General features: G+C 48.0%; 1 pseudogene; it reads right to left on the bottom strand.

The window, feature by feature from the left end:
• Window positions 1-24,080, bottom strand: part of LOC147124660 (uncharacterized) — a 169,897-nt pseudogene that overhangs the window by 128,119 nt on the left and 17,698 nt on the right.

Consider the following 24,080-nt stretch of genomic DNA (forward strand, 5'->3'; position numbering starts at 1 on the left):
CAGGAAGAAGAGCAAGAGCCAGAGAGAGAGATTGCTACCCGTGGCCTTCAGTTATACGCCTTCGGATGGCCCTTATCTGCGCACCAAATCAGGTTAGTTCATTGTCCCAATCTTGGCGGGCTAGTTTAAATAATTGTAGCAATCTAAACTAACTGTTGTTAGATGGTCGGTGATCGCACCTACTGGCCTGATGTCTGAGCTGTATTGTTATTAATGCATCTTAATCAGCCTGTCCAGCCTCGATGGCTTCCTTAAGCTGTTTCCGATTATTTATGCAAACTGCTTGATGGCCTCAAATATAGGCCTAACTGGTTTTGATCTGTCTCCGATTTGGTTAATGCATATTGAAAGTCCTGCTGTCTGCTTTTCAAAATACAAAGGGCCTTCTTCACAGAAACTGCACTTTAGGTTTCGATTTCTCCAAAAGCTGCTTGTGCCACAGAGTCCAAGCTTTTTAAAATCTTACAGGCTTATGGCCATGAAGCGCGGACGCCATCTTTGGGTGCCCTTTTTAAAATGTCCACGCAGGGTCCCTTTTATTAATAATAACCTTGGGGAAATGTGGAAATTTTGCGAATCCTACAATAGCCGTCATGGTGAATGCCAGCAGTGTAGCCCCGAGGACCTGGACGCAGTGCAGGAAGAAGCTTAATGACCTCACACGAGTGGTCAAGGTCAGTGAATTTATCTTCAAATGCCATATCGCACCATCTGCACCAGTAACCTCACACACTGTTCAATGCACCACACCCCCATCACTCAACTACCAACAATCTCTAGCAAACACGACTCATACCTCACATTCATAGCTTCACCTCACCCTCACACATTTAACACTGCTGTAAGCCTCACACCCACATCTCACAGCTGGTACACACAGTCATCTATTCAACCATGACAGGCACATCACCCAAACACATTGCACCACACTCACTGACACACTTCCCTTTCTCTTGCAGGACAAGGTGGCTCACAACTGGCAGCAGCAGGAACTAATCGGCGGGGGACAGGCCCGCCTGCATAACCTGACCCCGATGGAGGAGACGGTGCTGGCCATTATTGGCAGGGCCATCGCTGAGCCCGTGGCCAATGGCTGGGCTGAAACAATACAAGATGCAGGTATCCTCGTATGAAATCTTCCTTCTCACATCTCACTTCCCCCTCAACCCACAATCTTTTCTTATTTACAAGCTGCACATGGCGTAAGCATGCATTTCTTTCTTTTCCCCTCTCCCCTCACCACAACCCTACCCTTGTGCCTTTCTCCTTTCCGATAGCCAAGAACTGCCACCTGGCCAGGCAGTGGTGGAGAAGCACGAAGAAGAAGAGCACCAAGACAGTGATGCTGAAGACACAGCACCGTCATTCGATTTCACACTCCCAGCTACCAGCTCAGATGCTGACACTCTGCGTACTTTAGAGGTTAGGTTAGAGGCGGCATCTGCATGCGGTGAGACACCGGGCATGAGTGGCCTGCAGCCAGGGCAGGGGGAAAGTGTCGTGTAGCTGTCAGCTCCATGGATGGTGAGGTCGCACACGAGTTCTGCTGCGAGGACTCAGATGAGGACTTCGATGGGGTGGTCTACCGAAGAATGCTGATGGGTATGCACAATGAAATGCTTGGTACATTGCCAGAAAGCCTGAGTGCAATGTCAAGGAGGAGTCAAGCACCAACCTTGCACAGGGCTTTCAGCAAAGCTTGGAGCCCATGATTTCCAGCATGGAAGTGATGGGCAACTCCATTAGCACACTTGTAGACCCAACCATGATGCAGTATCTGATGGCCGATGTCTCAACTTGCATTGCAGCACAAGCAGAAGCCACCCAATGTCTGAGTGCTGCAGTGGAAACTCAGACTTCTGTCATGCAAGCTCAGACTGCTCTCATGCAGGCTTAGCTTGCTGCCACACAAGCACACATTGCAGCTATCATGGCTGTGTTTACCAGTGTGGAAAGGGGCTTGCAGGGTGTCATAGCAGTCCAGCTATCTGCCCTCTGACAGATTGCTAGGAATGCTGAGGCGCGCCCCGAGGGAGTGGCAGTGGCTCTGTGGAGATTGAACCTGCTGTCCTCTCTCAGGATGACAACATTCACCCTTTCACCCCGCCACCCCGCCAGTGCCCTTACTGTTGCCTGTCAGCCAACCAGCATAGATTGCTGCCGCCCATGCTGAGGTGGTGCAGTCTAAAGCTGGGCCTTCTAGGCTCAGAGCTGCTTGAGGTCATCCTGCAAAGCAATCTACAGTCTCCCCCACTGAAAGTCAGCAGTTTTCCACCAGCCATGCTGCAGCCACTGGTGTAGCACTTCATAGGATCACTAGGACAGGCAAAGCCACAAGGAAAGACAGGCACTAAGGGAATGCACAAGGGTGATTTGTTGACTTTGTTATGTAATATTGTATGGATTGATGTATAACATTGGATTAGAATGTTTCTTTTGTGCTGGCTTTTATTTCAGCATTGTAGCCAAGAGGACACTGTGATGGTCAGTAACAGAGGGAAGGGAAGGTGTGGGACTGTTGGTAAATGGGGAATTGGTACTGCAGTTGAATCAGTCAATCACAGACAGCCCAAACAGAAGGGGCTGTCTGGGTTGCCTCCTGCCTTCCGCTTCCTCCTCTTTCACTTCTTGCTCCTCCTCTTCCACTTCCTCCTCCTCCTCTTTCGTGAAAGGCGCTATATAAATACAAGTCTTTTTCTTTTTCCTCCTCATTCTCATCCTACTCCTCCTCCTCCTCAGCTGGTCACCGTATGCCTGGTGGCAAGGGCTGTGCCCTCATGATGGCGAGTTTGTGGAGCATTCAGCAGACCACGACGAATCTTGAGACAAGATCTGCTGAGTACTACAGGGCTCTTCCAGAGCGGCCCAGGCAGCACAAGTATTGTTCAAGGATGCCAATGGTCTGCTCTATCAGATTCCATGTGGCAGCATGGCTTTTGTTATATGAATGCTGCCCACATGTGCGTGGATTGAGCAGCAGAGTCATGATCCAGGCAGTCACTCAGTAGCCACCCTTTGGTTTGTCGTAGTGGCTCAAAGATTGAGGGAACAGCGGACTGGCACAGAATAAAAGTATGATGACTGCTGCCAGGATACTGGGCATTCACCATCATGATGTGTTGAGTGTGGTCGCACACCAACTGCACATTCAGCGAGTGGAAACCTTTGTGGTTGTGGTATATCTCAACATTTAGATGCGGCACCCACAAAGTCACATGGGTGCAGTAGATGGCACCCTGCACCATGGGGAAATCCGCTATCCTGGCAATGCCATATGCATGCTCTGTCTGCTTCTCTATGGTCAGAGAGAAGACAATGAACTCCCATCTCCTGGCATAAAGAGCGTCTGTTACTTCTCTTATGCAGCAGTGGATGGTGAACTGGGAGATGTTACAGATGATGCCTGCACCAGCCTGGAAGGATCCCGTCGCAAGGAAATTAAGGGCCACGGTCACCATCACAGCCACTGGCAGCGCTGTCCTTGCCCTGGAGTAAGGCTGCAGGTCTGGTTGCAAGAGGTGGCAGAGATCTGTGAGCATCTTCTTCATAAAGCACAGTTGCCTCACACACTGTTCCTGGCTCAGGTTGAGGTAAGAGAATTGCTTTTGGAAGACCTGAGGCAGGTAAGGCTCCTGCTGAGAGCCCTTCTCCCCCTCCTCATCTTTCCTCTGCGAGCAGCTTGTCCTCTTTGCTGCCTCTGCTCCATCTCCCTGTCATGCTGCAGACCAAGGGGGATGACAAGTACAGCCCCCATGACTGGGAGCAAGTGGTCTGACCTGTAAGGTTTGAAAATTTCTGCACAACCCCAGAACACAAGGGAAGTCCTTTTTTAAATGATTTTGGAAACATCACAAAAGGAATCTGGAAAAGGGGTAAAAGTGTGGTAGGGCCAAACAGAAGACTTCAAGGACTTAATTTAAGGAAGGGACCTTTTTGGACTGTTTTAAAGAGTTATTGGGCAAAAGGGATTTAAAATAAAAATCCCAGCAAGATTTGGCTGGTTTAAAAGACATGGTCAGGCTTGCAAAAAACTAAAACAGCAGGGAGGCGGGGTGGGCCCCTGAGGTTTGGATATTGGACTGTCTAAGGAATGTCCAGGGCCGCCCCAGTTTTACATAAGGACAATGAAGCCTGTTTTCCCGCCAAGCCAGGTATCGAGTAAACAGGACATGTCCCCAGCCATGCAAAGGAAAGAACATTAGCCCTACAGGTCACCATAAACAAACCACAGTCCAAAGTCAATTAAAGAGATTGACAAACGTTTTGCATTTTAAAACTGGTTTCAAGGCAATCCCGAAACCCGTTAAAGACCGATTAAGTTTGGATGGACCATCCCCTAAACTCGTTAAGTTTGGATGGGCCATCCCCGAAGCTTGTTAAAGTTTTAAAAGACATTAAAAATAACGAACCCGCCAAATTTAACAAAGGAAACAGAGATTTGGCGGTCAGATAAGCCAGGCCCCAAATTAGTATCATTGAGGCCTGCCTTTTCAGTTCAACAGTCAAGTTCAATGGAAGAATACAGTCAAAGTCGAGTGCAGTACAGCTCAAGAGAGAGATCATCATCGGAGACTCGAAGGAAGAAAGGAGAAACAGAGATCGCGGCAACCAAAGGCCTACAGAAACCAACACCAGCCAATATTACCAGCAACCAGGTAATATTGGGCCACCGCGACCAACAAGGAACCAACCGCCGAAAAACTCACGAACCAAAGATTTGTTTCCATTCTACAGGCTAGTCTGACTTACCCCTGGGTAAGATTTGGACACAAAAAACTCTAAAACTAGCCCTAACCAAAGAAAATTACCCGATACTTACCCGATAGATCCAACAGCGCGACTAACCGCATCAGCAGACCAAACCCAACTGAAGACCCAATGCAGGTGCATTATTCTACCACGTCCGAGGTACGGCAGGCCCCAACCGCCACAACTAAAGAGAACCCCGAAATCGCAAACCTCTACAACTGTCAAGAAAGTCATTTTTGGTGAGCATTTCCTGGTCCTCTGGATTCCAGCCTAGCTGAAGTAATATTTAGATTCTCCAGTGCTTTTGTTGGTCCTAACAAAATAGTGCATTTGTTGATATATTCAGACTCTACCTGCAGTAATTATTCATTCACCAGTTGCCACGATATATACTCCCAAGAGAAGCTATGTGTTGAAGACCATATTCTAATGCTGAACTCAGCTGCTGAACCTTCCATAATTAGCTTCTTCTGCAGATGATGTTTTCTTGAGGTAGTATTTGTTGATTGAGAGGGAACAAAATTTAAGTGCTTACAGAGAAGCGCTCTTATATAAATATCTTTAAGTGCATGCAAATATAGGCCATGCAATTTATTTCAACTACCTTTACCATTAATGAAATCGCCCTTTGTCACCAAAAATTACATCAGATTTAAAGATGTATATCCCAATTTCAATGACCTATTATTTTTGAACAGTTAGATAAATTCAAGATTGGAGCAGTTGGTATTATTTAGTGAATAGGATGAGGAATTGGGAAGGGCAGGACTGAGCACCAATGGTCTCAGATAAAGTATTGAACTTTTAGTTCTGCCAGAACACATGGAAGCAATAGTTCAGCTTCAGTCTTTTTTAGGCTAAGTACTGTGGGTCAAGGAGGCAGGAGCCACCCTACAGACATTTGAATGAATCTACTTTTCAATTTTGGATTTGAGGATTCAAAAATGAAATTCCAAATTCAATTTTCAGCTTCCATTAATTTCCACAATTTGTTTAAGCCTCATACAGAGGAGCCATCAGTCTGCGCCAAGCATAGTTAAACAGAGCCTTATGCAATGCCGCTTGGCTCAGTGATTGCAGTCGTGTCTCTGAGTCAGCTCATGAGCTCAAGCCCAAGACTTGAGGCATGTAATCTAGGCTGTGCAAATTAGCTGCTGCAGTTCCTACATTACTGTAGGGGGCATCTTTTACCTGGTTTACGGTAATTTACCTTCCTTTACCTGGTTTATGGTAATTTACCTGGTCAAGCAGCCTTTTTTTCCCACTGCACTGAGACCAATACCAAACAGCGGTTTCGAATCGCTAAACCCACCCTTCCAGTTCTGACTGGAGGAACTTATAATTAATGATATATTAAAACGGACAAGATGGTCTGGATGCGAGAAAGTCAAACTTTATTAACTGAATAAACTACACCACACGATCAAAGCAATAAAGAAACTACACCACACGATCAATGTAAAATTGCTTAACAGGGGAAGGCAGACAGCAAAAATGAGGGATAAATGGCTACAATGTAAGTCTTAAATTACCACCCCTCTAACTCCTTACTAGATTGCCTTGCTGAGCTATCATGGTCGCCATTACTAAGACAAACATTTAATTCCAGAATTAAATTGAAATTCCACCAGCTGCCGTAGTGGGATTTGAACCCATATCCTCAGAGCATTTGACTGAGCTTCTGGCTTATTAGTCTAGTGACATAACCACTACACCACCACCTCCCCGAGTGGTGCAGAGGCATCAGACCCTCTCCATGCTTGGAATCATTTTGATTACATTGTATAACCCAGATTGCAACATTTTGTAATATGTTATAATGTAACAAGTGGTGCAGGGGTATGAGACCCCTTGTTGTAACATTTTGTAGTTGATGTATCTGTAGATGCCTACTGTACCACGGTTTTTCTCGGATTTAAGGGGAATAGATGGGTCAGGGGATCAGTGACAGGTAGCTATAGGTAAATACAGAGGATGGTTGATTGCCGGGGGTCAGAAAATTTTGCTCACTTTCTTCAAGTGGATACTACAAGCAAGTTGGAAGTATCCAAAGGGAGAATGTAGGGGTTCGCAAAATCCCTCAGCCCCGAAGATACTGGAGATATTAATGCACATTGTGGACGGAGACTGTGCATGATTTTAAATTGTCTCTGGGTTGGACAATGTTTTAAAACATGCTTGTTCCCTCACCACCTGTCGCAGACCCAGTCTGGCAACTATGTCCTTTAGGACTCAGCCAGCTCGGTCAGTTGTGGTGCTACCGAGCCACTCTTGGTGATGGACATGGAAGTCCCCCACCCAGAGGACATTTTGTGCCCTTGCTACTCTCAGTGCTTCTTCCAATTGGTGTTCAACATGAAGGAGTACTGATTCATCAGCTGAGGGAGGGTGGTAGGTGGTAATTAGCAGGAGGTTTCCTTGCCCCTGTTTGACTTGATGCCATGAGACCTCATGGGGTCCTGAGTCAATGTTGAGGACACCCAGGGCTACTCCCTCCCAACTGTATACCATGGTGCCACCACCTCTGGTGGGTCTATCCTGCCGGTGGGACAGGACATACCCAGGGATGGTGATGGTGCTGTCTGGGACATTGGTTGTAAGGTATGATTCGGTAATTATGACTATGTCAGGCTGTTGCTTGACTAGTCTGTGGGACAGCTCTCCAAATTTTGGCACAAGCCCCCAGATGTTGGTAAGGAGCACTTTGCAGGGTTGACAGGGCTGGGTTTGCCGTTGTCATCGTCGTTTCCGGTGCCGAGGTCGAGGCCGGGTGGTCCGTCCGGTTTTATTCTTATTGTTTTTCGTAGCGGTTGCTTACAACTGAGTGGCTTGCTAGGCCATTTCAGAGGGCATTAAGAGTCAACCACATTGCTGTGGGTCTGGAGTCACATGTAGGCCAGACCAGGTAAGGACGGCAGATTTCCTTCCCTGAAGGACATTAGTGAACCAGATGGGTACCCCTCACGTTTCATAGACCGAGACCGGAGAGTATGGGATCGTGACTCCCAGTCCCTCCCCCTCCCGTCTTCTCTCGACTGGCTGGAGAAAATGATGTGTGTTGTGTGGCAGCTCTCACTGGCCCCACACTCAAACTTGGATCCCAGATCCAGCCACACACTCATCCTCCCCAGCCACACTTACACTCTAACTTTGCCCGTGGGCCCCAGGTGAGTTCCTCCCTTCCCAAACGCACCCATGCGACTCTTGGGTCTCCCTTTCCCCTTTACAATCTTTCCCGGGCCATCACCACCCACTCCCGGGGAACGCGTCCCTATCTGACAAGGCGCCCGGCGCTTCCCCACCATGACTCCTCAATAGCGAGGTCTCCCGCAAGTGAAATTCGGTCAGGATAGTGCTGGATTGGGGGCCATGCCCCACCCAGCTGGGGCCATCTCTTCCATGTAGGATGAGTAGGCAGGGTCCTGCGGACCCTGCCCGGTTTCTCCCGAAGGTCGCTGCGGGGTCTCCTTCTGGATTTGTCCAGTGGCGAGGTGATCCCCAACATTCTGTATCACCATAGCTTCATTCGATGCCCAGCTCAGGCTGGGCGAACAGGGCTGCTCCTTTGTCCACTCTCCTGCAAAACAACTTAAAAGGACATGAAGCCAGGTCTGTCACTGACCTGCTGCCTTAGTTGGAGACATGGTCTGGTCCCTCGACCTCGGACCAAAACACAAGCATTTGGCACATTTATAAACTTAAACTTTAAACTTAAACTCAAAATAACTAGTAAAATTCTAAACTTAAAATGTAAACACCTTAAAAGCAAGCTATAAACATTAGTTACTTAACACAAAGCTATAATAAAAATGCTGCCCGTCTCCGGACGGCCAGGCTAATCTCTGGTGTCACTGTCGCAGGTTACTGCTGCCTGCAGCGAAGCTGGACTGATTCCAGCTTCAGGTCCCTGGCAGCTTATGGCTGCTGATTGGGGACCTCTGCCCTTTGGCTTCTCCCTGGTTCGGGAGTCCGCCCTACTCCACTGTAAAGTGGGTGACCATGCTTTCTTGGGCTGGGGCACCCGAAGAGACCTTCTGAGTGACGTCTCTGTGGGGGAAACTTTGGCTGATGGACCCTGAGCCTGGGTCACAGCCCTAGCTGGCTGGGAACCTTCTCCCCCTGGTGCAAACAGCCCAGACTGCATAATATACATGGCAGCCTGCCGGTACTCTGGGTTTTTCTCCTTTTCCCTACCCACTCCTGTACTTGGGGCAGGTATCTCCTCACCACCCGCTGCTGATGGCTGAAAATCTTCCTCTCCAGGTCCAAAACTTGGTACCGGCTCCCCTGCAAGAGGAATTGCTATCCCTTCCTCCCCAGAGTCCCACACCATAGGGGGAGCAACTCTAGAAGCGGGCTGGGAAGCATGTCCCTTTAAACAGCCAACTGCACCTGCGCAAACCTCCTCCTCGGAGTCCCACAGCAGAGGCTGTGAAGCCTCTGTCTTCAAACAGGCGGAAACCGAAGAGGAGCCGCTGTGGTCCCGCAGGCAACTGCGCCTGCATGAACAATCTCTTCAAAGGGCTGGGGCATGGGCTGGGGAACTGCGCCTGTGCGAACAAGCCGTTCAAAAGACTGGGGAATTCCTGTCTCCAGACCAGCGATGACGCATGCGCGGGAAGTCTCCAAGCGATCTTCTGTGAATGAACTTGCAGCAGCCTTCAGATTTCTACTCTCAGGCTGCTGTTTCTCTGTTTCTGAGCCAAATAGCTGGTTCAAATTTAAACTTTGGCCAAAACTTAGGTCCCACTGGGGTGGGGAAGTGTCCCAATTGGTGGGCCGGACAACTATTCCCTTGAAACAAGCCATAGCACCTGTCTTTACAGCCTGTGAACTTGAACTTGTATGGTCAGATTTATACAATTTTACCTGTGTCCCATCCCTGCCTGTAATCGCTGCCACTGGCCCGGACTCATATGGGTTCCAGAAAGTGCCTGCACGTGCACCCTCCTTGGCCAGCATATTGGCCAGTCATTGTGGGGAGGCAGAGGTGGGCAAGGGGGCTGCAGCACCATTGATGGCTGCTACCTTTCCCTGATTGACCCTGAGGAAAGATTTTATCGACTCCAAGACGGACTCGACTGTATCGGGGGGAGTTTCTGTCTCTGCCTTCTGAGCTGGGGCTGCGGGGGCCCTGGCTTTAACATCTCCCCCAGGCTTTTTACAATCTCTGCGCCAGTGGCCCTCCTCCCCGCACCTGTAACAAGTGACCTTGTTCTGGGAGGGACAGCTCCCCTCCTGGCACCACTCTTTCTTATATTGAGCCCCAGGTTTGACCTCGTGGACCTTACCCTTGTGCTGGGGGGTCCCACTATTCCTGTCGGATTACAGTCTCTTCGGTTGCTAGGGGGTCTCGGGGGTCAAACCAGGTATCAGCCTTTGCTTTTATCTGGGGCAGGCAATTGAACACCAGGCAACGAAGCCATTGGATCCGCTGCTGCTGGTTCAGTTGTGCCCTATTTTTGTCCCCCTGCACACGCGCTGTTGTAGACTGGCCACAGCCTGTCTGCAAATGCCTGTGGGGTCTCCCCTTCCTTCTGCAGTGTTTTCCCTATGCGATCGAACGGATTGCCTTCGTTCGCACCCATGGCTTCCAGTATTTGCTCCTTTAGGTCCTCAAACCCCTTCTGCCCTCTCTTAGCCTCATCTGAAAGGGTCTGATAGAGCATACTATCTACAGAGAAAAGCAAAATTTTGGCTTTCTCTTCCTCATCACAGCCGTTAACACAGGCTGCCTCTTCTATCCCCTGGAAGTGCACTGAGGTGTCTCCCTTCTCAGAGAGCAGAGGAATGTGTTTCACCAGGCCTCTGAACTGTTGGGTATCATAGGCTACTAGATAGGTATGCTGAACAGCCCCTGGGTCAATATCGTTCACGGGCGGACTGTACCTCTGTTGTCGGAGGGGGTACACTGGTCCTGGTCCCCGCCTGCCTAGCGGGATCTGCTGGCGTTCTTCTACCACCCTATTGTCCACCCCTTCTTGATGCCAGAGCTCCTCAAAACTCGGAGCTGTGGGCTGCGGTCTTGGGATCTCTAATTCCCTAACCAGCTCTGTTCTGGGTGCTGACTGTGGGGCAGTTTTGCTTAGGTTGCCAGTAAAATCCGGCTGACCTGCCTTCAGGCTGATCAGACAAATCATCCCCTTTGCTCCTTTTAAAGCCATGTTAAGGCTTTCTATCTCTGCCCTACAGGGGTCATGATCTGCTTCCTCAAACCTTTGGTCGCAGGCCAGCTTATAAGCTGCCTTTACCTCCCTAACCTTCCCCTCCTGCTCTGTTACTTCTGAGGTGAGGCGGGCATTTTCTTCCCACAGTCTCATCTCGTTACTCCTTGCTTCTGTAAACTGGCACTTTAGAAACTCTATCTTGTGCCTCGCGTGGCTTTTGCCCTCATTGGTTCTTGGGTGAGGGGTGCATTTTCCCCATGTAGCCTCATCTCACTGTCCCTAGCCTCTGTGACTTCCTGCACAAGGTGCTCTATCTCTGCCTGGCATTTTGTGATCTCTAGTGTGAGGTGTGCATTTTCTTCCTGCACCCTCATCTCACTATCTCTGGCCTCATTCACCTCTCTTATGAGGCATTCTACATCCGCCTGGCATTTTTCAAACTCGGACTCCTGATTCTCAGCCTCTTTAACCCCCTCCCGCAGCCTCACCTCACCCTCCTTAACCCGGCCACCTATACTATAATAGGTCAGCTTACACACTGCCGCTACCTTCCGCAGGACTGCCCACAGACTGAGAGCAAGAAAGGCAAGAGCTGATGCTTTCTCCAGATCCAGACCACTTATCATATCAAAAACTGCCACCAGTCCTGCCGCGGTCGCCAATTTGTAGGGGGCATCTTTTACCTGGTTTACGGTAATTTACCTTCCTTTACCTGGTTTATGGTAATTTACCTGGTTGAGCAGCCTTTTTTCCCACTGCACTGAGACCAATACCAAACAGCGGTTTCGAATCGCTAAACCCACCCTTCCAGTTCTGACTGGAGGAACTTATAATTAATGATATATTAAAATGGACAAAATGGTCTGGATGTGAGAAAGTCAAACTTTATTAATTGAATAAACTACACCACACGATCAAAGCAATAAAGAAACTACACCACACGATCAATGTAAAATTGCTTAACAGGGGAAGGCAGATGGCAAAAATGAGGGATAAATGGCTACAATGTAAGTCTTACAATCTTAGCAATTTCCCTTAAATTACCACCCCTCTAACTCCTTACTAGATTGCCTTGCTGAGGAGTCAGAAACCTGCTCACCTGTGGTCCAAAGAGTAAGAGAGAAGAGCTCACCTGCAGTCCAAGGAAAAAGTAAGAGATAGATGCTTCTGAGAAGCTATCTTTATATCCTGGGAGCTCCTGCTGTTTTGGCGCTGAAAATGTCTGTGTGCAAATTTGCGCCGAAAAGTTCAAATACACAAGAGAAAGACCATGATTGGTTGATTCAAACGGGCTATTTCCCAGTGGCCAAACTGCTCCCATTGTCTGGAATGGGTTTCGAATAAAGCTTGGGGTGGTTTGAATGTGTCTTCATTCTGGGGCCGAAATGTTCCCGCCCTCATGCAAGTTCATCTGGCTAAAACAAAAGGGACCCAACTGCCCTATTGTCTGAGTAATGGGTGATTCAATCCCATTCATTCCTTTTTAAAAAGTCTCTTCCGTAGTTTAGGTGTGTCTCAATTGTGTGCTGGGCTTTGAATGGAGTTGGATTACTTTGTAAACAGAAACCCATTCATTGTGGTCACTGAAACTGCAGTCTCAAGTGGTTTAATCCCTTATGTCAACAAGGCAGCAGTTTCCTGTAAACAAACATTGCCTCTGTAGGGAATGGAAACTCCCTTTTTTTTGATTGACAGAATCTGACTGCCACTGCTTGATCCTCCCACTTTTCACAGACCTACACGAGCTGCTTTCTTTTGTCCTTGGCCATGCTTTTCTGACGGCCATTTTTAAACCCCTTTGCGATTTACACAGTTCAAAACTCAAGAGTACATTTTTTTAAAATAAAATGTGCTGTCTTAAAGTGTGCGAACTTTTCCACGAAGTTCCTCGATTCCGGTGTTGTCCACATGCTGCCCAACTCAACGCAGCCTTTTGCGGTTCTGGGCACATTTTAAAACATTGTCCAACCCAGAGACAATTTAAAATCACGCACAGTCTCCGTCCACGATGTGGATTAATATCTCCAGTATCTTCGGGGCTGAGGGATTTTGCGAACCCCTACAATTACACTGCTACATTACACTCCAGTCTCTTTGCTGGGAGCAAGTGGAAGCCAAGCGCAAACAGCAGAAGGAGCGCATATCAACCCAAGCACCCCACCCACCCACCCCTTCAACCACCATCTATCCCACCAGTGACAGAGACTGTAGGTCCCACATTGGACTCATCAGTCACCTGCGAACTCATTTTTAATGTGGAAGCAAGTCATCCTCGGTTCCGAGGGACTGTCTAAGAAGAAGATATCAATGGAAGTTGTTGTTGTATAGTAGAAGAAAACTGTTGGCGAGGAGTGCATTGTGTCCTCTACTCCCTTACCATAGAACAATGTAAATGTTTGAAAGTCAAAAATCGGTTATGTTTGGAGGTAAAAAGTACTGTCAATATTTGCATTAAGAGGAATAATATTAAAAAAGGTTTTTGGTTTATTCTATATCAAAGCATATTATTATATTATTAAGAAGAAGAGGACACTGCAAAGATAATTCTTTGGCTATGAGGCAATTTGGAACAGGATTGCCACTATGTAAAGGAGAAATTATTAGGAAAATATAAATGAAGGTGTGGTACTGTAATGCTTTATATTTCAATATGACACAATAAAAGTCCCATTAGCTTCCAAGAGTCAGCCTTGGCTCTTTGGTAGCACTCGCCTCTGAGTCACAATGATGTGGGTTCAAGTTTTACTCCAGAGACTTCAGCAGATAAACGACGTTAACTTTTCAGTATGTTACTGAGCGAGTGCTACTCCGCCAGAGGTGCTATCTTTCAGATCAGGTGTTAAACCGAGGCCCCGTCCACCCTCTCGGATGGATGTAAAAGATCTCATTTGGAGAAGAGCAGAGGAGTTCTCCTCACGAACATTTATCCCTCAACCAGTACCTCTGAAAAAGATGATCTGGTTGTTTATCTCATTGCTGTTTGTGGGATCTTGCTGTGTACAAAATGGTTGCATACATTACACGAATGACCACACTTCAGAATACAGTAATCCATTAGCTGTGAAGTGCTTTGGGATGTCCTGAGGACATGGAAGGAGTTATATAAATGTAAGTTCTTTCTTTAATATCATCCCTAATCACAAAACATTGATGGACCTTAAAAATACATTTTTTGTAAATTGTTCTGGAAGTAATTGCTTGCTGAATGACTGCATGTGTAAGTTATACCAACTGTGACTTCATGCACCAATGGTTTTCTGCAGAATACTGTTTTTAAAATGTATTTGGAAGCTCAAAACCACAAATTGCTATTATGAACATGTTATTCACTAACTTTGGTGACCTGCAAATTGCCACTTAATGAGACATCAAGATTTTTAAGGGCACTATTAATCTCCCATAAATGGTGTAAATGCCACATTGCATTAGTAGTGACTTTCATTAAGAGATAACGGGGGAGAAATTCATTATAGCCCAGGAATGGGCGGTAACTTTGGAAAAGTTTGAGTATTAGCGCCAGGCGAATTTCAGTCTCATTGCACAAAGAAAGGATTGGAGTGCTAAATAACCTGCTAATGGCCTAGCTCAGTGGTGTTAAACTCAATGTGCTGACCAATATCAGGTGCAGTCTAATCACAAGTCATCATTGCCACAAGCCCTTTCCAGTTCATAAAGGGGAGGATCGTTGATGCTGCAGAACCTCATTCTCATCATTGCTGGCTGTGCAGCCATCTCAGTCAGCAGCAGCAGGTCAAGGAGAAGGAGCTGGACGACTCAAGCAGCCATAATGATGGCAGATCCATGGCCCAGGGAGAGAGCCTGCACATTCTGCGACCATGCATTGGAGGCGCTGGTGTTTGCAGTGGAAAGACGGAGGGCGGTGCTCTACCCAGCAGGTTGCAGGAGGACCTCGCCGCAAGTCTTCTGCACCATGTGGAGGGAGGTAGCCCAGCATGTCCCCAGGACCCATGCACAGTGCAGGAAGAAATTTAATAACCTCACTCGGTTGGTCAGGGTGAGTGAATACCTCAACAAATGCTACATACCACCATCTGAACCATAGTCTACACACACTGCCTAAAGCGTCAAACCCCCAGCACTCACCCACCAACAATCTCTACCTATCAACACTCACACCTTGCACACAATGACAGCTATTCAACTATGGCAGGCACATCACCCAAACACATTGTTCCACACTCACTCACACACTTTCCTTTCTCTTGCAGGCCAAGGTGACTCACAACAGGAGGGAGCAGCAGCACATAGGCAGGGGACAAGCCGACACCCAACCACTGTCTGAGCTAGAGACTCGAGTGCTACAGGTTATTGGTGCCAGGTGGTGGGTGTTGTGGCCACCGGTGACTTTGAACCCATTGGGGACAACAAAGGTATGTTCATCTCTACTCCTTCTTCTCACATCCCACTTCCCCCTCACGTCACAAGCCTTTCGCACTTTCCAGCTAATCATGCTGTAAGCATGCATTTCTCTCTTCCTGCCCCCTTACCCTCACCTTAACCCGGATCTTGTGCCTTTATGCTTTCAGATAATGAGCAAGCAGCTGAGCAGCATGTCCCTGAGGGTACCATAGAGAGCGAGGCAGGAGAAGAGGAGGAGGAAGAACACACCGCATCACTGCATGTCTCACCCGCAGGCACCAGCTCAGATACTAGCACTACGTGTTCTTTAGAGGCTAGTATAGTAGCGGGATCTGCACAGGGTGATGCACCGGGGATGAGTGGGCTGCAGCAAGGCCAGGGGGAAAGGGTAGCTCGGGGGCCAGCTCCCCAGAAGGCGAGTTCGCGCACGAGTTCTGCTGCACAGGACTCAGATGAGGACCTCGATGGGGAGGCCTTTAGAAGAAAGGTGATGGGCATGCACAAGGAGATGATAGGTGCAATGGCAAGGGTGCCTGAGAGCCTCTCAGCAATGGTAAGGAGCGTGTAGCAGTTCACCTCCAACACTGCACAGAGCTCTGCGCACACCATGGAGCCCATCATTTCCAGTCTGCAAAGGATGGTAGACTCCCAGAGAGACCATGGCGACCCAGACCACCCAGGTGGAAGTGACTGTAATGCAGTCTATAAGAACATAAGAAAAAGGAGCAGGAATAGGCCACTTGGCCCCTCGAGCCTGCTCCGCCATTCAATAAGTCCATGGTTGATCTTGGGCTCAAAGCCACTTCGCTGCCCGCTCCCCATAACCCTTCACTTCCTTATCTTGCAAAAATCTGTCTACCTCCACCTTAAATGTATTTAATGACCCAGCCTCTATGGATCGCTGGGGCAGAGAATTCCACAGATTTACGATCCTCTGAGAGAAGAAATTCCTCCTCATCTCAGTTCTAAAAGGGCAACCCTTTATTCTGAAACTATGCCCCTGAGTTTTAGATTTCCCCACAAGGGGAAACATCTTCTCTGCATCTACCTTGTCGAGCCCCCTCGGTATCTTATCTGTTTCAATAAGATCATATGCTTGGTTGAATTCAATCTCAGACTGCTCTCATGCAGTCTCCGCTTGATGCAATGCAAGCCCTGACTGCTGCCATCATGGCTGGGTCTACCAACATTGACCTGGGCTTTCACAGTGTCGCAGCAGGCCAGCAATCTGTGCTCCAACATGCTAGGATGCTGAGGTGCTGCCCTGGGGGAGTGGCAGTGGGTCAGTGGAAATCACAGAAATCACAGATTCACAGAAACCCCACAGTGCAGATAGGGGCCATTTCGGCCCATCGAGCCTGCACCGACACATATCCCACCCGATCCCCGTAACCCCTACACCAACACATATCCCACCCTATCCCCGTAACCCCACGTATTTAATCCCCCTAACACTAAGGGTCAATTTATCATAGCCAATCAACCTAACCTGCACATCTTTGGACTGTGGGAGGAAACCGGAGCACCCGGAGGAAACCCACGCAAACACGGGGAGAATGTGCAAACTCCACACAGACAGTCACCCGAGGCCGGATTCGAACCCGGGTCCCTGGCGCTGTGAGGCAACAGTGCTAACCACTATGCCACCTCTCTCAGGATGACAGCATTCCTGCTCCCACCACTGCCACTTCGCCATTGCCCTTGTCGCTGCCTGTCATCCAACCAGCCCAGACTGCTGCTACCCATGCTGAGGTGGTGCAGTCTACAGCTGGGCCTTCCAGATCCAGAGCTGGTCAAGGGCATCCAGCAAGGCCATCTGAAGTCTCCCACACGAACACTCAGCAGCCTTCCACCAGCCCTGCTGCAGCCTCTGGGCCAACACGTCATAGGAGCACTAGAGTAGGCAAAGGCACAGTAATGAGAGGCACTAATGGATTGCACAAGAGGAATAGTAAATATTGTTGGTGTAAGTATGTGTTCACTGATTATTGATAAATTTATTAATTCAGTTTGGATTATTTTTTGCTGTCGCTCATTTTAGCTTTGCGCTGTGATTTGGCCTGCGACAGGGATGGAATGATGGGAATGTGGTGAGCAATGTGGATCTGGGGTTTAATTTATTGGAACCACAGCCTGATGAGGTGGTCATGGACCGCCCTTCCGGAAGGCCGATTGAATGGCTGCCTCCTCTCTCGCTCCTGTTCCTCATCCTCCTCATCCTCATCCTCATCCTCATTCTCCTCCTCCTCCTCTCACTCATCATCCCGCAATCCCTGGTGGCAAGGGCTGTGCCCTCATGATGGCCAGGTTGTGGAGCATGCAGCAGACCATGACAAAATGCAACACCCGCTCAGCCGAGGACTGGAGCGCTCCTCCTGAGCGTTCAAGGCAGCGGAACCTTTGCTTAAGCACCCCGATGTGAATGCCCACTATCCTGGCAGCAGCCACGATGCCTTCATCCTGTGCCAGACCGGTGTGCCAGCACTCTTCCAACCACCATGTCAAGCTCAGGGCTGGCTGCCCAATGGTCTAGTCAATGATGTTCCTGGTGGCAGCATGGCTCTCATTATATGAGTGCTGTGCAGGAGTATTGGGGTTCCGGAGGGCAGTTGTGAGCCAGGTGGAGAGCGGATACCCCTTGTCTCTGAGCAGCCAGCCCCGAGCTTGACATGGTGGTTGGAAGAGTGCTGGCACACCAGTCTGGCACAGGATGAAGGCATCATGGTTGCTGCCAGGATAGCGGGCATTCATATAGAGGATTCGTTGTCTGTGGCCACACACCAACTGCACATTGAGTGTCTTTGCGGTTATGGAAGATCTCAGGATTGTTATGCAGTGTCCGCAAAGCCACATGGGTGCAGTCAATGGTGCTCTGCACCATGGGGAAGACCGCTATCCTGGCAAAACCACATGCACATTCATCCTGCATCTCTCTGGTGATGGGGAAGGAAATACAATCCCTTTTCCTACTGTAGAGAGCCTCTGTGACCTCCCAGATGTAGCGATGGACGGCGAACTGTGAGATGTTCGGTATATCTCTTGTTACAGACTGGAAGGATCCACTGGCAAAGAAATTGAGGTTGACGGTGGCCTTGACTGCCACTGAGAGAACTGTGGTCGCGATGATCTGAGGCTCGATGTCTGGTTGCAGGAGGTGGCAGAGTTCTGTGATCAAGTGGAGCCTTCTAATACACTGCTTCTCGTTTAATTGGAGGTAGGAGAAGTGCTCTCGGAATACCCTTGGAGGGTACGGCCTCCTGTTGAGAGCCCTCATGGCCCTCCTCCTCCCTCTGGCCACATGTTCCAATCTTTCTTGCTGCCTCTGCTCCCTCCTCCATAGATCCTGGAGTGTGAGGTCGACTGCCATTAATGTAACCAAGTGTAGCACTTTGATATGTTGTGAGAATAAATGTAACTAATTTTTAGTAGCCACAACACTCCTGATACTAAACAACCTTTAAATGACTGAATTAAACTGTTGCACAATGTCAAACTGACAAGGAAGCAATGAAACAGCACTAACATGACAGCTGCGACTCATTACTCATGATCACTTTAAGTAGCCCGCCGCACCACATGCCTCGCTCTTGTCGAGCGCGAGGGGTGGGGGGTTTCAAAATCAAGCCTTATAATGTAATGAAAACTGCTTCCTTATTGGGGCCAGATTGAAACTTATGATGGTGCAGTTCCCTCAGAAATGGATTAACCAGATGTTGGTATGTGGCATTTCTTGACGCCTCCTCTCCAAATTATTGTCGGGGCATGGCGCTAAGGCAGGGGGTGAAAATGAATTTTGCAGATTGGGCAGCCAGTGAGCAGCGGCAGCTACGGGGGTGCCCAGATTTGGCATACGTCGCTGGATTCGCCTCGCCCAGGCGCTAACTGGAGGCACTAACCAATTGAATTTTTCCCAGTTTAAGATAAGAAGCTTTAAAGTGAACAATGTTTTACACTGAGTACTTCTACCTTACAGATGGGAGTGAATACCAAAACCAAGATTTGTTTAACAACAGTTTGATTTTTATGTCAAGAAATGCCACATACCAACATCTGGTTAATCCATTTCTGAGGAAACTGCACCATCATAAGTTTCAATCTGGCCCCTATAAGGAAGCAGTTTTCATTACATTATAAGGCTTGATTTTGAACCCCCCCACCCCTCGCGCTCGACAAGAGCGAGGCATGTGGTGTGTTAAAATTGGAGGAGTGTGGGAGTGTGGTACTATCCATGTTTGCGAGCATGCATGCTCTGTGCCATTTTAATAGGCGCATTTTAGGCAGCAGTTGAGGGCCTCAAAGAGGTAAGATTTTTGAAATTTTATGGTTTCCTTCTGGGCCAGGAGCAGGAATGCTGCTGAAGGCCCCACTAGGAAACCTTGGGTTACATAGAAACATAGAAGATAGGAGTAGGAGTAGGCCATTCGGCCCCTCGAGCCTGCTCCGCCATTCAATGAGATCATGGCTGATAATCCAAATTCAGTATCCAACTCCTTCTTGAATATATTTAATGAATTGGCCTCTACTGCCTACTGTGGTAGATAATTCCACAGGTTCACCACTCTCTGGGTGAAGAAATTCCTCCTCATTTCTGTCCTAAATGGCTTACCCCTTATCCATAGACTGTGACCCCTGGTTCTGGACTCCCTGACCATCGGGAACATCCTTCCTGCATCTAGTCTGTCCAGTCCTGTCAGAATTTTATAAGTTTCAATGAGATTCCCTCTCATTCTTCTAAACTCCAGCGAGTATAAGCCCAATCGCCCCAATCTCTCCTCATCCATCATTCCTGCCATCCCAGGTATCAGCCTGGTGAATCCTCGCTGAACTCCCTCCATGGCAAGAACATCCTTCCTCAGATAAGGCGACCAAAACTGCACACAATACTCAAGATGTGGTCTCACCAAGGCCCTGTACAACTGCAGCAAGACATCCTTGTTCCTGTACTCAAACCCTCTCGCTACGAAGGCCAACATACCATTTGCCTTCTTAACTGCATGCTACACCTGCATGCTTACCTTCAGCGACTGGTGCACAAGGACACCCAGGTCTCATTGCAATTCCCCTTCTCTCAATCTATTGCCATTCAGATAATAATCTGCCTTCCTGTTTTTGCCACCAAAGTGGATAACCTCGCATTTATCCACATTATACTGCATCTGCCATGCATCTGCCCAATCACCCAACCTGTCCAAATCAAACTGGAATTTCTCGGCATCCTCCTCACAGCACACATGCCCACCCAGCTTTGTGTCATCTGCAAACTTGGAGATATTACAGCTAGTTCCCTCATCTAGATCATTAATATATATTGTGAATAGCTGGGGTCCTAGCACCGATCCCTGCGGTACCCCACTAGTCACTGCCTGCCACTTGGAAAAAGGCTCGTTTATTCCAAATCTTTGCTTCCTGTCTGCCAACCAGTTCTCTATCCAAGTCAGTGCCTTACCACTAATCCCATGTGCTTTAACTTTACATGCTAATCTCTTATGCGGGACCTTATTGAAAGCCTTCTGCAAGTCCAAATACACCACCTCCACTGGTTCTCCCTTATCTATTCTACCAGTTACATCCTGAAAAAATTCCAGTAGACTAGTCAAGCACGATTTAGCTTTTGTAAATCCATGTTGACTTTGTCCGATCCTGTCACTGTTTTCCAAGTGCTCTGCTATTACATCTTTTCGAATGGACTCTACCATTTTCCCCACTACTGATATCAGGCTTACCGGTCTATAATTCCCCGTTTTCTCTCCACCACGTTTTTTGAATAGTGGGGTTACATTAGCTACCCTCCAATCCTTGGGAACTGTTCCAGAGTCTATAGAATTTTTGAAGATGACCAGCAGTGCATCTACTATTTCTGGGGCCACTTCCTTAAGTACCCTAGGATGTAGATTATCAGGCCCTGGGGATTTATTGGCCTGCAATCCCATCAATTTCCCTAACACCATTTCCCTACAAATACTGATTTATTTCAGTTCCTCCCTCTCATTAGACTCTGTGTTCTTCGACATCTCTGGGAGGTTATTTGCGTCCTCCTTTGTGAAGACAGAACCAAAGTATGTATTTAATTGGTCTGCTAATTCTTTGTTCCCCATTATAAATTCCCCTGATTCTGACTGTAAGGGACCTACGCTTGACTTCACCAATCTTTTTCTCTTCACATAGCTATAGAAGCTTTTACAGTCAGTCTTTATGTTCCCTGCATGCTTAATCTCTTACTCTATTTCCCCCCCCCTTAAATAATTCCTTTTTCCTCCTTTGCTGAATCCTAAACTGTTCCCACTCCTCTGGCTTGCTGCTTTTTCTGGCCAATTTATATGTCCTCTCCTTGGTTCTTCTGCTATCCCTAATTTCCCTTGTTAGCCACGGTTGAGTCACCTCCTTTGTTTTATTTTTATGCCAAACAGGGATGAACAAATTCTGTAGTTCATCCATGCGCTCTTTAAATGTTTGCCATTGCCTATCCAACATCAACCCTTTAAGTAACGTTCCCTAATCCACCCTAGCCAACTTGCGCCTCATACCATCGTAGTTTCCTTTATTTAAATTCAGGACCCTAGTCTCTGAGTCAACTACTTCACTCTCCGTCTTAATGAAGATTTCGATCATATTATGATCGCTCCGACCCAAGGGGCCTCGCACAACAAGATTGCTAATTAGTCCTTTCTCATTACATAATACCCAGTCTAAGATGGCCTGATCTTTAGTTGGTTCCTCGACATATTGGTCTAGGAAACCATCCCGTATACACTCCAGGCATTCCTCCTCCACAGTATTGTTACTAATTTGGTTAGCCCAATCTATATGTAGATTAAAATCACCCATGATAACTGCTGTGCCCTTATCGCACGCATCTCTAATTTCCCATTTAATGCCATCCCCAACCTCAGCATTACTGTTTGGGGGTCTGTATACAACTCCCACTAATGTATTCTGCCCCTTGGTATTTCTCAGCTCTACCCTTACAGATTCCACATCATCAGAGCTAATATCCTTCCTTGCTATTGTGTTAATCTCCTCTTTAACTAGCAATGCTACCCCATCTCCTTTTCCTTTTTGCCTGTCTTTCCTGAATATTGAATAGCCCTGGATGTTGAATTCCCAGCCTTGGTCACCCTGGAGCCATGTCTCTGTAATCCCAATTATATCATATCCGTGTACATCTATTTTCACAGCCAGTTCATCCACCTGTTTCCCACCATCCCCGCGATCACTTCCGTACCTGCTTCCGGTGACCTTACCTAGCTACCAGGCACCGTTCCTATGGGTTCCTGGCAGGGACCTTATACCACCCGACATCCCACTCTCTCCTGCCGGCCAGGTATTAATTTCCACTAGGCTTTGGCGGGAGTCTAACCTGGGACCTGGAAATGTGACTCTGGAGTTAACATGGCCTTGGTATCATTCCATTCTGACCAGGTAAGCTTGAAGCTCACCTCGCAGCCCCCACACCAATCTGAGTTATAATTGGGGCTCTGGAGTCTTTATAATAATTTGAAGAAAATTAGATTTGAAAATGTGGAGAATCACCTGTGGATACTGATATTATGGGGGGAATTTTAACATGGGTGAGCAGATGGGAGTGTGTGCGGGTGGGGGGTTAAAGAGGCAAAAATTTGAAGCGTGTCTGGAAGCCTGCTCCAACCCACTGATTTCCGGGTTTTACTGAGGCGAGACAAGGAGCGGGCAGCCAATCCACTCCCATGAGGCGGGTTGGCATTTTAAATGTGTTAATGAGACGGGAAACCTCTGATTTAACCTGCTTTGCAGATTTTACTGCGGCCGGCCAGGTTTCCCAGACCTTGAGAAACCTGGCAGCTGCAGCAAGGCAAGGACAGCCTTGGGGACCGGCCCCCCAAGCTCCCCCACCATCAGACCCTCCCCATACAACCCTCTTCCCGCTCCCTGGGGTCAGGGATTGTTTCCCTTTTGGGATTGGACCCACCTGGGATTGGAACCCCTACCTCCCCCCCGCCCCCCACCCCCCAGGATTGGGAATCGGACCTGTCTGGTCCTGTGGCCTCCTCTGGAGTGCTCCCTGCCAAGCCTGTCAATCAGGCTGACTTCTGGGTGGGGAACCTGTTAGTGAATGAAAGTGCTCGCTCTGGAGTTAAATCTGCGGGATCCCACAGCACACAGAAGTCAGGGTTTCCCTGTACTCTGTGGAGTTAAATCTCCACAGCATGTGGGGAAATCCTGACTTCTGTGCACTGTGGGACCGCACCCCCCCACCACCGCTCCCAGTGCATTGGGAAGTAAAAATTCTCCCCAATATATCTAGTGAAAAATGTAATGCACTTTTTCATGTTGATACTTGTCTGATTTTTACTAAGTTCTATTAGATTCATTAATTGGTCTAGACTCCATCAGATCAACTTTTACATTTTGTGGGATTACAATGTGCTCTGTAAATTTCCAAAATATTTGAACGAAACCCATATTTAATCCAAACACTTCACTGTGTTAATTGGTGGATGTGGGTGATCAGCTGCTGGGCTATTTACACCAAAAAGGCACATGAAACAGAGATTTGAGTTACATAATCCAGGCTGACACAATAGTGCAGTAAAGAGGGAGTGCAGCACTGTCAGAGGTGCCGTCTTTTGGATGAGATGTTAAACCAAGGTCCCGTCTGCCCTCTCAGGTGGATGTAAAAGATCGCATGGCACTATTCGAAGAAGAGCAGAGGTCTTCACTCATCATCCTGGTCAACATTCATCCCTAAACCAACTCCACACAAACAAATTAACTGCTCATTTATCTCAAGGGATCAAGGGGTATGGG

This window comes from Somniosus microcephalus, chromosome 1, assembly GCF_052327205.1.
Source record: "Somniosus microcephalus isolate GS21.2 chromosome 1, FLI_Smic_1.0, whole genome shotgun sequence".
Lineage (NCBI taxonomy): Eukaryota > Metazoa > Chordata > Chondrichthyes > Squaliformes > Somniosidae > Somniosus > Somniosus microcephalus.